At 43.1% G+C, this 16,503-nt stretch overlaps 1 protein-coding gene across 2 annotated transcripts in view; it reads right to left on the bottom strand.

Moving 5' to 3' along the window:
• Window positions 1-15,861, bottom strand: part of SLC16A7 (solute carrier family 16 member 7) — an 81,426-nt gene extending 65,565 nt beyond the window's left edge. Inside the window, exon 1 of one of the 2 annotated variants that reach the window (XM_049814164.1) lies at window positions 15,781-15,861. The gene's annotated coding sequence lies outside the window, so the exon portion shown is untranslated. Of the gene's footprint in view, window positions 1-14,687; window positions 14,838-15,780 lie in introns of those variants that run through there. The other variant, XM_049814163.1, reaches the window with a different exon arrangement.
• Between the last annotated feature and the right edge of the window lie 642 nt (window positions 15,862-16,503).

The following is a 16,503-nucleotide window of genomic DNA, read 5'->3' as shown; positions in this document are numbered from 1 at the left end:
GAGTTCTAAAACTACTGGATGCACACCCAATATGACGGTTGCTTAAAGAAAAAGACCGACCTAATCATGAGAAAATATTATCATTTAATTGATCTCTGTACTGTCTAAAACTTTAATTTGAATCTGAAACGGTTCCTTCGGGAAGGATGAAATCTATGGGAGATAAGACGCGGCGGCGATAGGCAAGCCTCTAACGGCAAACTGCGGGGAGGACTATTTGCGAGAGGTCTCCGCCTCGGCACGGAGGACAAGGGCAGGAAGGGAATGTGTTTGCTGACACAAGCACATGAGAAGAGGACAAAAAAGGAGGAGAACACGGGTTGCTGAACTCTGACAGAGACCCTGCGGTGCCAACACGGCCGCGTTTCCTATTCTTGGAGAGAAATAGGAAGCGAGGCATTGTTCGCGTTGGACGCCCTCTGCTCCGTTTCGACCGCTTGCGTTTCGGCCCGCATATGGCCTCTCACTTCTGTCAGCCCGGAGGCTCCCCCCTGCCGTGCCCTTGGGTGGCAGGCCCTTCCTTCCACAGGATCGAAGAGAAAACCACCTCTGCCTTCCAGATTTCTGCATCTGCGGAAAGCAGCCGCAGAAAGAGGGGGTAAGAGCGGGTACCACCGCGGTGTCCCCGAAGGCCAGCCCTCAAGTGCGCTTCGGCGCGACGGAGCCAGAAAAAAAAGTTAATACTGTCTTGGACCGTTGTCTATAAAAACATATAGGTACCGTGAGGGCTGTTAGTCAACTCACCATATGAGACTAATCTGGCAGTGTATTTTGTGAGTAATAATGGCAGTGGGGTTTTAAATATAGCAGGAAGACAGCTACTCGAGAGCTCCCTCCGCGATGGGTGCCTAGATGCCGTTGCTTTACTGCACCTTGCTGCCCACTCACACGGAGCCACACGCGTATTGAATTTAACCATTCCTTCCTGGAAGAGAGCCAGGCACCAGAAAAGGGCTGAGGTTTTCTTCCGGGATCGTGAGCTTCAACTAGTAAAACAGAAGCATGTTCACCATAACCATTCAGTCTGGATGCCAATCGGAATGTCAGCTCAGGTTTGCTACTCACTAAACATCTGTTTCAGTACAACGCCTGTTTATTAAGAGACACTTAAAAAAAAAAATCTCCTTTGCACACAGCCAAGTGATATCATTAATATTACAGCACAATTTTTCCTTCAGTCACAATCCAAGGATGTTGGTTTTCTTGAAAGAATGCTTTACATTAGCACTGGCAACAGTACTTAAAGCTATAGAGCGGTTTGTTCTAATAATGGAGGTTTGGTCACAAATTGTTTTCTGTTGGTGTGAAATTTTTTTTTTTTTTTTTGGTCTAATCCCCTGCAAGACCTCAGATAGGGGGTGACAATCTCCACTTCTCCTGTTTCTCCTACTAGCATATACTTTCATCTTTTCACATTTTAGGGAAGATTTAAGCTTTTAATAAAGCTCTGCAAGGTATCTTTTGGCTTACATATGATTTGTGACTTTTTCTGATTTAAGGGAGGGATTCATCACAGCCATATTTAGACACTGACAGTGCCGATATCTGCATGTGATCTGGATACCTAGGTTCCACTTACAGTCGATGGGCAGAAATGAACTTCTGGGACAGATCTCACTGACCTGTTTTAGACATCTAAGCTGTAATGAAATGATACGTGGCCTACAAGTGCCTGTATCTCTCCATTATATAAAGTGGGTCTAGATAAGTTGTTCAATTATAGATACCTATGCTACTGAACTCTGCATTTGGAAGGACACAGCCCTCTGTGTTCATAATACCGTTTCTTGGTATTGCAGGGGACTGACAATAATCACCCAGTTCCTTCTTCCAGTCCAATGTTTTTAAATCTTAGGTGTTTTGGGGTAGGTAGGAGGAGGGTTTTCTTGTTTATTTAACTCTCATAAAATAAGAAAGTGAAAAATATATGTTCTGGGTTCTAAAAATATTCTTTCTATCTTCTTTGAAATAGATCCACAGCTTAACAGTAAAGTGTTGAAATCTGAAATTTTGCAATCTTTTCTGTATTGCTGAGAAAAATACGTTCAGTTTGGCCGAGTAATGAGTCTCTGAAAAGCATGTGCTGCAATACCCATATTTTGTTGCTGTGTTTGTAAAATGTACAACTCGGGAATGTTGCATTACGAACTTTTTCGTGGCTACCGTGGCTGGACAGAAGAAAATTTATGGAAGATGCAGATAAACTATCTCATGCTTTATGTACATAGCATAGACAACTGATGGTATCCTTTTTGAAAGTAAATCATCAAGTCTTATGTAGCAAAAGCAAACCTCTGCATTGTTAGACAAAAAAGTGACAAATTTTGTATGTGTAATTTTCATTCACAATTTACTCAACTAAGTCACTGCATAAACCATCCAATTAAAACATGAAAAAATGTTCAATGCCTTACAGAACAACGTAGAGGCCAGCTTACCTTATGTAAAGACTGGACAGTTGCCCAGAGCTGCAAAGTTGGAGAGGCAGCATTTTTAGAGCCAATTTGTGACTGCACTGATTAAATTGCTAATAAGACATTAATTTTTATAATGCATAAATACTTTGTCTCATATCATTCTGGAACTTTGTGAGACTGTATTTCATAATAGCTGAATATGTGGCATTCTGGAATTCTATAAAAATGCTGGTATTAAATATAATTTCTTGCAAATGTTGGAGTAGAGGCAGCTGAATATATTTTACTCAAGGCACAAAATAGCTAGGGCTGTCTCTGATGGTGCAGATAGCATGTGGGACTGCACACAACTGACCAGAAAACCAGTAACAGTTTGCCAGAGATACTGCCAAGTCTTTTTGAATAAGCTCAAGAATTCCATAGTAGCTCCGTTTGCAGAAAAAAAGGGCGATATTAATTTAAAACTATTCCCTGTGAATTATTTATAAAGTATTGTGGTTCAGGCCTGAAGTAGTTTTGTTGGCTTAGATAACTGCAGATACACAAGAGCTTGAGTAATAAGATATGCCATAGGGTGTGACACTGCACAAGTCTCAGTGTGTTAGGTATGAAGAAAATGCAAATCTGAAAGGTACGTTGCAAATCACATTGCCCAGCACACAGCCTTTTGGGGTGGTTCTTGCCTGATTCTCCTGTAAGCACTCTTCTGCAGCGGTTAGCCTCAAGACACAGTAAGGAGTCAACGGAGAAGACCATAAAGAAGCCAGGAATGGACAACAGCAGGACCAGACTTGCTGTACCTGGTCAGTGTGAAACGCAGAGATTTTCTCACCTGTCTCCAAAATGGCAGTAACTCTCCCCTCTTGTACACCACCTTTCAGAGCAAGCCAGAAACACCGGTGTGTTAAAAACTGCCTGTGCACAAGTCGCTAAACGGACATATCGGTAGTTTCCTTCTCACCACCTGTACTTCAGCGCTCACTGGAATGGCACCGTGGCAAACACACATGCTCCCCCACCAGCCCCTTGGTCTGCCAGCCCTCCCCAGCGGCGACTGCCGCTTCAGCCTGCTCCGTGGGACGCTCACCACCCTCCCTCCCTAATCCCCCAAAGGCTGCTGCTCTCACCCCCCGTGCTCTAACAGCTCTAGTAACAGAAAAAACATACCAGCATACAAAGTCCAAGGAAAGGAAAAACCGCCCCGTAACTGACTTAAGGCTTGTTCACCACAAGACTGATATTTCGTGTGTCCCCGGTGCCTCGATTTCCCCTCAGTCGTCCGCACTATCTTGTATTTAAATGTATTTATATGGATATAGAGATAATTGTACACAAAATAAAAGAACACGATACCTTCAAAATAATTTTTAAGGCTACTCCATCAGGGAACAGTTAAGCCATGATTATTTGAGTATCTCCTAATAACGTAAAGAAGTATGAACTTGGCCACTTGCACTCTTACTTTTTTAAAACACTGCAGTAGCACATGAAGACAAAATATGTTCAACTCACTAATATATGTTTGCAATTTTTCTGTTTTACTCAGATCACTTTAGAGTATCATACCAAATCCCTTCCTTTGTCTTTCATAAATTATTTGTGGGCAAGTGTATTTTTTAGAGTAGAAAAATATCTTTTTCTAGTCAAATCAGATAATGTATGTGAGCCTAATTCAGTGGAACTGAGTGTGTACATGAGACTTACTGAGTACTATAAAATGTGTTCTTCACAGGGGAGAGGATGCTATGAGGACATTGCAAAATATAAGTGAAAAGGAAAATGAGCTTGAATGGAGTGGTACTACTGCCTTTACTGGCATCTTAATTTTTAATGGTATACGTCTTGTGAAAGCCTAAAACTCTTAGCTTTAACATAGCAAATCTTTGTAGCTGCATAATTATTACGTTAAGCAAAAAATATTTGTTTCCAGCCTGTAAGAAAATGCAAGATGGTCTCCAGCTTGAAAGTTTATGATTTACGTACAGATACATAAATTGCTAAATATATGTTATATTTGTAACTCAGCTTTTCAGCCATATTTGGGCCATGATTAAAGAAGGCATTTAAAACAAGTAAGCAATAAATGTAGGTGTACACTATAGTGAGAACATGACAGTTGTACTTGGGTATATATTACTTTAACATATAAGCATAGTGATAAAAGTATTCAGAACTGATGAAGTAATTTTGTTTAAAGACAAGGAGGAGATATAACCCACGGTGATTAAAGGGTGCAGTATAATGTCTTTCTACTTTGCCTAGAGGGGCAGCTGTGCTGGCAGAAGCTTTCACCCCTGAGGGATCAACTCTTGGCTGTAGCTTCTACCAGGGTAAAGCAGGTTTATTTTTATGGGCAGAAATCCACACAAATCCTGCCAACTGAGGCTCCTCAGGAGACAGATAAATTTTTATGCAACTCCCAGCTGGCCTGAATACTGCAACAGCAGCACCTTTCCCTTACAGCTCACTTTTCTTTTTTGCTCTCTGGACTAATCAACTTCTTTCAAGCCACCCTGAGTCTGTCTATTTGAGATAAATACAACACTTTCAGCTACCACGGGTAAAAGATTCAGATCAATGTACGGGTTCACTGTAGCTCTGCAGCAGCTATTTTGTACACGTGTGGTGTTTTTACAGACGGTAACCCTAGCAGTAACACAAACCACCTCCCAAAAGTCAGCCCATGGTCCACAACACAACTGCTCAATCTGCTCTAATACTTATGCTGCTCCATTTTAGGATTGAAATCAAAGCCAGCACTCTGACAGCACTGCGCATTCCCTCCACTTTGAGGCATAGAGGTTTTTTTAGGTAGCTCACGCTACCATGGTTTTCCTCAAAAGCAGGGCAGAAAAGGAGTCAGTGCATTGCTGGACTAACTGAGAATTAAAGCCCAGCAGCCTGACAGCTCATATCATGTACCTTCCCCTCTTTCTCTACCTTCAAGACCTTGCATCTTCTCACTGCTGTCGCCAGCCTTCTCACTCCTGCTTGAAGAATCACTGCAACACCCTCCAAGACAAGACATTACCAATTCTCCGAAGGAAAAAAAAAAAGAGAAATCAAAAACCGTCTTATATAAGCTCTTCTGTCTTTACAACAAGCAATAGTCTCTCATGGTTCCCTTTTGCAGCAGAAAGTAGGCAGCCCATTTCTGTCCTCAGCAGGGCCCAGATAAACAGTTCTACCAAATGAAGAAATAAACAGGGATTCCCTCTGGCAAGGTCAGAGAAGCAGATGAAAATGACCCTGAGAGCACGAGTTCAACCAAATACAAAAGGTTCCGTGCTCAGTGGGGTTTGGTTAAATAATTCAGGTCCAATCTTTTAGGAACACAAATACAAACCATTCCCTTCTCAATGGGGTAACAGAAACAAACACACAAAGTTAATGAACCCAGCAGGGATTGACCAAACAGTTCAAACTCCCCTTTGGAGCAGCGAGAACAGCTATGAAGCAAACAACCTTAGCCACTTGGCACTGGAAAACAGAACCTGCTCTGCTTTGGTTGGATGAGTAAAACCTTCCTTGATTACAGGAGTCCTTCATTCTTCAGAAGGCTAAATTTACTATTAAGTGCTGACTGAAGAGTCATCCGTTTGGTTCGGACAGTTCCTGTGCCAAGTCAAAGCAATGGCAGTGAAATGCCTCCTCCAAGCACTCGATCCCTTTGTTTTCTTACTGGGTCCAGATTCTACAACTTTTCACACTCCTGTACTGCCAACATGCAGGTTCCCCTCCTTCCGTCCCGTGCTTGCTTTCACACTGTTCCCCTTGTATGAAACAATCTCCTTTTTTTATCCATCAGTATCCACTACTCCTTCTATGTACCTCATCATAGGAGTGTTCTTCCAAAGGAGTCAAAAGGCTCGTATGGAAAATACACCTACATGTACCTATGGTACCTATGGCAGATCAATATGCACTGTAAATACCATACTGCAGGACTAGAACTCCCTGAAACACCAAACCAATTTACCCACACTTCTTTTTCCAGTGCTTTCTTCTTCACCACCCCCACCCCCCTTCAGCTCCTAGTATGCAGCATTTTGTGTATTTCTTCCTATTTTTGTGTCACTTTCTGTGCTTGTATATATACATACAATTATTTCTGTTAGAAAAACTGTCTCCTCACTTACCTATATTTAGTTGCCATAATGAGAAGCAAGTAGATGCTTCTTTGAGACTATACCAGAATGCAAGATTCTCTGCTTATAAAACAACTATATCTGCTGTTCAAAGTACTTATAAAATAAGCTGTTCAGCCTATACAGTTATAACTTCTGATTTCATCCTGTACGAGTTTTAGTTAGAAGAGAGGATTGATTTAAAAGTAGGATTTAAGCTTCAGTTATTAAGAGATAACAACCTACTTACCCAGGATCCAGTAACACTGAAATTAAAGATCCTAATTTAGGTGGCTAATTTAGGTTTCACAAGATTGTTGTGCTGCATACAAAAACTGTTGTATTTATACACCTGGGAAAAAATTGGTAAATGGAGGGAAAGAACAAAAAGAAAAAAAAGAAAAAAGAAAAAATCGTAACTACCTTATTAAGGTTAAAAACATATTCTGAATCCTCAGTAAAACATATCATTCAATATTCTGTAAGAATCCTATTCTATTAGACTAGCAATTTAAGTATAATAATTTAAAAGTAAGCTTGGACATGGCAACTACAATAGCTTTGCTAATTTTTCAGGAAATAGCTACAAGAAAAAAAATATATCATTGCCTCATAGCTGCAATATATTTGCATCGAGAACAATACGATTTAAGCCACCATTTTAGGTGTATAATGTTTCAGCAATGCTAAAGCATATCCAGAAGTGCAAGCTGATTACCTAGTTGAGCAAGACCATCTTGTTTCATTAACACCTTTCTATGCTATCACACTCAGAAGAACTTATTTTCATCGTGGGAAGGACAGGCTTCTGTATCCTATTACATTATGAACACAATACGACTGTATTTTCCAGGTTGCATAAAACAATCGGCTTTAGTATTAAGCATAACGGTGGAAGCCGCTATTATTTTTTTAATCGCAAAAATAATTCGGAGCTAGAAACCGTCAAATGGCTCAACACTCCCTTATGCAGGTGGGTGCTAGTGGGCGCAGCCACGTACACGTGGCATATTTGCGTTTTGTACGTCAGAGCTCCTTTTTCACGGCACACTGAGAGGGAGTCGCCGGCACCCGTGCAGCTCAAGTTCACAAACGCGCCGGGTGGGATGCGTTAGCAGCCTGCAGCCTGGCACGGGCCTTCCCGCTGCTCTACAAGCCGTAAGTCAGGAACAATCCCCTTTTTGCCCACCCACCACTAAAGCACCTGAACAAATCCATACTGCGGAGTCCACGTCGGCTCCCACTGAGGTTACAGGCCACCATTACTCAAGTAAATCTAAATGATATTTCTACCCTTTATTTAATTTTACAGTGTTACATGTAATGGTTTTGAATTTTTTTTACAGTATTTCCAAAGTACTTCTGGAAGTCAAGGTATTCTCAACCACCAGGCTAAAACTCAACACTCGCCTTTTATTTTCAAGGCTGCAGTATTAATATTTAAGAACTGTGTTGCTCAATTGTTTGTTAATTTTTCCTCTTTTCATATTTCATATTCACTCCTTTAGTAACATATTCATGTCTTTATTGTTTGATGAATATACTGGTATACGCAACAGCACTGCCAAGAGTGCACCCCCATTTGGTGATTAGACAACACAACTATTCATCAACAACAAAAAGCTTGCTATGGCCTACAATTAGCACATGGAAATAATAAAAGCAAAGGTCAACATTCTCTCTACTCCTTTCTCAAAAGCAAACAAACAAAAATCTGAAGACAACTAAAAACAACTCTGACTGAAAATATGACACATTACTCCACTTCTGCTAGCTTGATGATATTTGCCCCTGTGAAATTCCTCAAAATAATAATATTTCCTCAGGTTATTGACTCTTTCAATTCTACTCTGTTTTCACCTTCTACATCTGTAATTTTTCTAAGGCTACATTTTTTCTTTACCCTAATCATAACACCTGAAAGGCAGAATTAAAAAACAGAAGGGTAAAGAATGTAAACACTCATAACTCTGAAGGTAAAAATAGCATTATAGAAACCATAAATACTGGTTACTATGGAGGAGCATCATCTGTGCCATATAAAAGCTGTCCTAAAAGTAAGCACGTCTCTGACAGTTTCAAGTTTTAGTGTGGAAAACCCAGTATGCCAGTAGGACAAGCAGAGCAGAATAGTAACTTGATCTTCTTCCTTGAGTTTTTTTATTCTAATAAAAGGTGGGAAGAAAAATCCTCTCACAGAAAGAAGGAGGGGAAGAGAAGGACTGAGAAGATGGACACATGAAAGTATTTGTTTGGAAACAGAGAAATCATTTTGATAATCATTATGAGAAATAATTTCCATTTAAACTAATTGGGCAAGTCAAAGCAAGTGCTCCAAAGGACTAACTAACCAAGTCTTGAGAAGCTGTTGAAAGAGTCTCATCAGCCATTACTGGGTGTAAACCACGAGTAACCTCTTTTAACCCAGTGGCACTGCACAAGAGGAAGGGAGATCAAGTTCGGACCTGGAGTCACAGGAGCAGAGGAAATGCCAATCAAGCAACGCTGACATATTCCTTGACTGAGAGAAAATACCACAACGGGTTTAGGTCCGCTTTAAATGCCCCTCCTGGATTTCTATGCCTTGTGAGTTTGGCCCTTACATTCATTAGCTTTGCTTGTAAACCTCATTCACTATTACAATATAGCTAAAACTGAGGCAGGCCATACACAGCTCTTAAAATGCTCTAGTGCTGTTATGTATGAATGAGGAAATAAGCTAAATTGAAATAAAGCACCCTCATATCCAGCATAACTACATCAAAACATCTCTTTTTTTGAGAACTACATCAGAAAAACATGAGAAAAAACCCTACCTTATGCCTCTAGCCAACATAATTATATCGGCACAAGAACAAGAAAAAAGGATCTCCTTTTTTCCTATTCTTCACAAATACAATGCATGCTTCATGCTTTGTAAGTACACGCTATTACGGCATATTCTTTTCTACCTATTTTCCTTAAATATACAACCCAGAGGTCTCGAAATACACAAGGTTTTTTTCACTCCTTGCTAAAATCTGGTGTTGTGGCTTCTGATCATGGGCTATTGAGTCTCCTGATGTGCCTTTTGTAGTGTTGGTGAGGAGAAGGGAAGAGGCTGCCTAATGGAAGACAGGGAGTGAGGACCCCTGCGTGATACAATGAGCAGAGATCTTACAAATTCCTCAGGGCAGAAGGGAAGCCTTTAGCTTAACACTACGTACAAATCATTATAAAGATGTATGTCTTAAAAAGGGTTTGGTAATGGGATGATAGGGCCATTGCCTTCTTCATCTTCCACCACCAATTTCCCTCCACAGTCTATTCTGTTCTCTCCACCTCCTCCCAGATGCAGCCCCCCTTGGTCAGCCAGCTTGAGTCTCTGTCCTAAGCACATTTTTTGCTGCTTCTGAAACCAGTCTTCAGCTCCAGTTTGCAGTTTATAGCTTACCAATTCCCATTTGTAACATCAGCAGGAGGCATTGCTGAGACCACAGGGTCCGGTACCCCATTTCAGACCCAAATCCATCCCTGGCATAGCATGCAAAACCAGTTAACTTCTAGAAAAGATTTGTTCAGTGGAGAGCATACTAAGCAAAGGCACAATTCTCAAGGAATTTAACATGTAAAATTCCAATTGTTAAGAAACCAGACACCTACATTCCCATGGGGAGCTTATTTGCATCATTAAGTTGTTCTTTTTCCTTTCTTTTTTGAACCTTGTCTGAGGGCCATATTAAAAATGCAAACTATAGGAGCTCAATATAGTAATCCCAACTGCTATGGAATTTTAATTCAATAGTATGGCAAACTGTTGAGACGTCCTACATTTTAAGGTTTCCAATTTCTCACAATGGTCAACAAAGCAGCTATGTCTCTCAGAAGCCAAGTTGTTATAGACGGTATTTTGAACATAGTCCTGCATCACTTCAAAAATTCTAGCCTTCACTGGCAAATATTTATGTCATTATCCCAGAGATTTGAAAAAAATGTCACAAAGTACTTGATTTCTATGGTTAAAAAACCCACTCTAATACAACTGATTTCAAAAGCACACGCTGAAAGTAAACACATTTCTCTATCTGAAAACTAATCAAATATATTACAGTAGGAACTGATTTTGTTTAAAAAAATCAAATATGTGTTCTGCATGTACGCTTTTGCCATTTTTGTCAGCACAGAAATGCTGTTCTTTTTGGTTTGTTTCCTCACATGTTCTTAGTACTGTAAAATTCATATCTGTACTCAGTATTTCTTGAATTCAGGAAACAAGCCCTGAGAAGCACAAGGCTGAAGCTGACACTATGAGTTTTAAAGTAATACAAGAGAAACCGAGATTTCATCCTTCTTTTGTCTCCTGTTTGCTTCTACCATAGACCACGAGACTGTCTAAGTGATGAGTGGCAAGCATGAATACTAAAATCTTAATTAATCTATTTCTGTGAAAAAAAATAATTTCTATCTTTTGGGATGATGTATTATTGGTTTGTGACTGATTTTACTAATTTCTACTGCACGGAACACATGCAAAAGGCAACGTACACCATTGCTCTGTCGTTACCACCACTGTAGTGACAGCAAACGGCTAAAGTTCTTTGATGCCAACCACATTTTGAACACCATTACAATGCTTTGTCATGTGTGCTGTCCTGAAGCGCCCAACTTGGGAGTGCTGCCAACAGTTTGCTGTCACTGAGGCCATATGATGGGAGGGCACTACACGATGGTCCTGCCTGAAGCTGCAGCAGGAGTCTGCTAGCAGGTGTGGGAAGATGAGCTATTCTAAAGGACCAGAACTTTTAAAAATATATAAAGATAAGAAAAGACATGAAATAAGAGGTGTTCTGAGCTGTCTTCTGTGCAACGTGCTTTCTGAATGTTCCCACAGCACCTTAATCATCACCTACAGCTGAGTCCTCTGTTGGAAAACCTTAAAGAGAGATAAAAGTGAAATAACTACCAAGCTTGCTGTCAAAACAACTGGAAAATATTCTTTTTGGGGGTACAAATGTTCAAGCAGGAAGAAAGCAAACACTGTTTAAACAATCCTGCACGTTTGGGCAACTCCAGTCTGCAGAGTTTTATGCTTTGACCATTAAAATCAGATGCTGTCATTATCCTTCAGAGTAACCATATGAAAAGAACGTCAAATCCACCTATTCTGAAATATTCCAACTTCTGCATTGTTTGGGCTTTCGGCAGTTTTTCAATAGCTGACTTAAAAGTACAAGTTTCCTACAGTCTAAAGTGATTAGTCAATTCTATACGATTTACACTATTACTCAGAGCACTGCTTTTTTGTTGGGTGGAACTGAAGTACATTCAATACCTCACATTCAATAACCATGACACCAAGTTAAAAGAAAATCCATCAACAGCTAAATTAAAAAAGAAAAATCAGGCTTAAGTTTGTTCTCTAGTGCTTCCTGATTTTGTGAATTAACATTAATTCTATTTCTTAAGATCTTAAGTCTTACAACCACAAAGGAAAAGACTCCATTCTTTTCCATTAATTTTCCTCCTTCCTTTGGGGGAACTTTCTTAATTGCCCTAGTTATGTTAATATCCTTTTGGAAATGCTTACTCAATTTTTAACAGCAAATGCTCTTAACGCACACCTCTGATTACACAATACTGCAAGTGTCATGAGACAGGAAAGCACCAGGTCCTGGAAATAAAATATGTTAGCATGTAACTGGGGGCCTGACCTTGAAGATAACAAATAAAGGAACTACTTAAAGACACTGCATAAACTAAAATTAAAAATATAAACAACAAAAGAACAAGCTGATGATGATGATTCTTCCCCCCAAGACACAAATATTATGAAATAAAAATCTTGAGACTGCAAGGAAAAAAACAAACCAAACTGGGACTGTTTCTAGTTTGTCAGCCACCGTGACCTGGCTAGACATTTGCTCTTCAATAAAAGCTTAACGTTATTTTGATTGCTTGACTATAAGACCAAGAGCTATAAGAAATATCAGAAATATGTGATAGATAATAAAGCCAAATACAGTTCCGCAGTCAGTTTGTCCGATATCCTTATTCCTCAAGTCATGGAATATTATCTCCTTACTCCTATATCCCAATTACTTTCATCTGAATACCACAAACTTTACTTCAAATGTTCCAAGATTCACAATAAAATTATGAAAGTTGGCACCACAGCTCACAAATACATGCAAGCCAAGGAATGCAGGTTTGGACTGAGATGCCTATGTGGGACACAGCCCGTTTCCCACTTTCGTTTGACCCATAAACCAGTTGGTCAATGAGGTCCTATTTTCCTATCCAACCTCCTCCTTGGTGCTATCCAAACATTAGGCCATACGTATTACACCAACAGACACAGAAACTGGTAATGTTCTCTAACAACGATTAACAGCTATGCCCTAACTCTTTTTTTTTTAATATAAAACAAAAGAGAATTATATTTTCATAATCATACCAACCTTGAAACATAAAATTCATTTAACAGCGCAAATTATTTGCATAGCCCAAGAACATTCTTCTGTTCTTGATCCTTGCATAAGAAAATGGACAGCTTTAACTCTGGCAAATGGCGTAAGGGATACAATTCATGGAGAATTATATCCGGACACCATCTTTGCTAAAGCAAACACCTTCTCGAGAAAAATGCAACTCTTTGAGAGCACCCCGTGATGTTGCAATAGGAGAAAAAATCAGGTAGGCTGTAGTCTCTTTTCTTGAACTGGAAGGGGTCCAGTAATAACCTGAGTTACTGGAGGCAAAACCACCTGCTCATCATAAGAAGAGGACAAGATAATTTACTTAAGAAACAAAGGATACCAGAGAGGACTTTTTTCTTAAAAAAAAAAAAAAAGCAATGGGTGTCAGAAATATGTATATATATATGTAAAGAAATAGACAAGAAGTACGACATAGTGAACCAAATCCAAGAAAGAAGAGTAATGAAAGAAAAATGTTTTAAAAAAGATCAGCTTCTGATTCAAGGAGAAGTACCCTTTTCTCTCCCTTATCTTGCCTATCTGTAAATAACAGCATCTCCTTTAAGGCTGCCCAAAGGATTGCCTGCGTCCATAAAACTCAGATTCTAGAATGAGGATTTTGCCATAGCAAGAGCTGAGTGAGCTTAAATCCAGTATATACTCCAGAGGAGTGACAGAGGGAATTAGGTTAAAGAGCTGGTAGGAGACTTTTTTAATAATACTATTAATGATGCATTCATTTACACTGAAAAGTGCTGAAACAGAATTCCACCTCTCCACTGGAGCTGCAAAGCCACAATGTTTAACTACACCGATTCTTTGATATTTCCCTTTGTAATACTTCAAAGTCTCCCCCTTTACGTGTAAAATACCTGCTCAAATCAGTGGTATCGCTACACAAATCCAAAGAGTTTTCCTATCCATAAAGCGTGTGAATTTCATTTTCTGCCATCCATTAAGACCTTCCTTGAAGACCACACTTGATATTTAGGCTATTGTACGTCTCCATCGTCTAAATAAAATAAGGCTGACTTCATTAACCAAAATGACTTACTGCTGCCGTAGAAAGAAAATCCGTAACCTCCAGCCACCCTCTGCCTGTTCAAAATGATCAGCTGCTTTGCTCTGAAGCCACTTACGTTGCAAACACTATGTTGCACACTAGGCTAGCTGGGCCCTTACTGATACGTGGAGTTACAGTTTTAGAATAAATTGCACAAATAATAGAAACATCCGGAGGACAATTTCCTCTCTGAATTGATTCCACCATGTGGAAGGAGTAGATATTCACCACTCACTCCCAAGTATGATATTCAAAGCTAGCAGACAATAATGGAAGGAGAGAGGAGAGAGTTGTCTACAAATAAGAAGGGAATCGCTTACACATTATTCCCAGATTTAATACTTGTACATAAAAGCATTTACCACTTTTATTGAACTATTTGTCAGTTTTCTGCTTCCTTTAAATATCAGTCTACATCCCTCTGTCTTGAAGACTAACTTTCGTATCATGATTCATCTAGACAGAGCTGAGGCAGTATTTTGTTGGCTCGATTGGTGTGCTGTTAAGTTTATGGCCCCATTCCTGCAACGGAAGCTGCAAGCACCTATTTCATTACTATTTGATAAGTAACTTGAGAGCCACAGATGGATGTCACTATGGAAACACGAATTATTATCATACAGACCAACGAAACGAGAATGGACGTCCATGAGGCACCGGCTTCCTTCACTCTCTTTCTTTCTCCCAAACCAGCTTTCAACAGTATTTTCGGTAAGACTCCTTTACTGAAAGCTCAGGCTGGCATCTGAAAGGCCGGCTCTCTCTAAATGCTGTTCCTTTTTGTTTTCCTATCCACCTGGCTGGGAAAGCAGTGGAGAGCCCGCGTCCGTTCTGCGGGTAACGCGCAGGTAACGCGCCCTCCCGGGAGTAGCGGGTGACGCTCCGGTCTCCGAAACGTGAACAGGGCGACTTCTCGCCCTCTTCTAAGGTCGCTGCGGTGTCTCGCAGGGGCCACCTCAGCAACCGCGAGCCCAGGACACGGAGGTCTCCGTGGGCGCCGGGAGCTCTTTTTCCCTTGGGACGGCCGCCCCTCGCCAGGGAGGCTCTTCCGACCGGTGGCCGCGTGCCACCAGAGGTCAAGTAAAGAGAACGATGGAGAAGGAACGTTCCCCCCCGGCTCCGGTACCGGTTATGCCGGGAGCCCCAGTACACGGCCACCGCCTAAGGCCACCAATCTTTGGAGAGGGTGACGCCAGCGGGGTAACCCACGGTGCACCACAGCCTCCATCCAGACCCACCTTCCCCAAGGTCATCCCCGACCCCAGCGCCATGACATGGGCGCTTCTCGCAGGCCCCTTTCCGATGACGGCACCGCGCTTTTTCTCTCCCCTCGGCAGCCCCCCCCGCCCCTTCCTCCGCGCCTCCCAACCTCTCTCCCCTCCGCCGGCGCTGCGGGGATGCGCTTCGCGGAGGCGGGATCGTGTGTGTCCCCCCCCCCCCCCCAGCCCCCGAAACGGCGGCCTCGGCCCCGCCGCCCTGTCAGAACCGGGGTGGGGGAGCACGGCGGGGGCGTGCGGCTGGTGGGGGTGTGTGTGACTGACAGCGCGGCGGGCACGGCCGCCCTCCCGCAGGCGAGGGGGGGGGGGGGGGGGGCACGGCCGCGGTAGCCCCGTTCTCCGTCCCCCCGGAGCCCTCCCCGGTGGGGGCGACCTCAGCGGCCTCGCTGCTCCTCCTCCTCCTCCTCCTCCTCCTCCCTCCTGGCGGGTAGGTTACGTTACCTGGTCTCTAGCTCGGGTCGGATCTAATCCCGCGGCTCCCGGTCCCTGCCGCGGGGGGGGGGGTAGGGTGGGGTGGGGGGGATGAGTGTGGTAATTAATTTATTTATTTCCCCATGAGGTGTCCTCAGCAGCGGCGGGAGAGCCCGGGCCGGGAGGCGGGGGGGGAACGGACGGACGGATGGGAAAAAGGGTGAAGCCCGCGGGCTGGGAGCCGAAGGGGCTCCGCTCTCCCGGGGTTAAGGGGGAGGGGGGGGGGTGGGGGAAGCTGCCGGGGAAAAGCGGCCGAGGCGTCTTCGGCACCGGCGCGGGGGGGCGGGGGCTGCGGCGGAGCCGCCTCCCGGGGCTGCCCAACCCGGCGCGGCGGGGGCGCGGCGACCGGCCCGGCGAGAGGGAGGTGGGACGCGGCGAGACGCGGCGAGACACGCCGGGGAGGGAGGGAGGGAGGGGGGGGCACAGCTCCGGGGGCGTCCCGGCCCCTCTCGCCCTCCCCCGGCCCCTGTCGCCCCCCCCCCCCCCCCGGCCCCTCTCGCCCTCCCCCCCGGCCCCCTGCTCCCCACCCCGGCCGAGGCGTCAGCCCCCCCCGGCTGCCCGCCTACCTGCCGCCGAGCCCCCCCCCCGCCCCTTCCTCGTCCTCCTCCTCCTCCTCAGGACCGAGGGCGCCAAGTATTGCGCGTTATAAGGCTGTTTGCTCTCGCTGTTCTCAAGGAAAGGTTACGGAAAGGC

The sequence above is a fragment of the Accipiter gentilis genome, chromosome 11, assembly GCF_929443795.1.
Source record: "Accipiter gentilis chromosome 11, bAccGen1.1, whole genome shotgun sequence".
Lineage (NCBI taxonomy): Eukaryota > Metazoa > Chordata > Aves > Accipitriformes > Accipitridae > Astur > Astur gentilis.
Note: the sequence above shows the minus strand (reverse complement) of the source record. Positions and strands in the feature narration are given on the sequence as shown.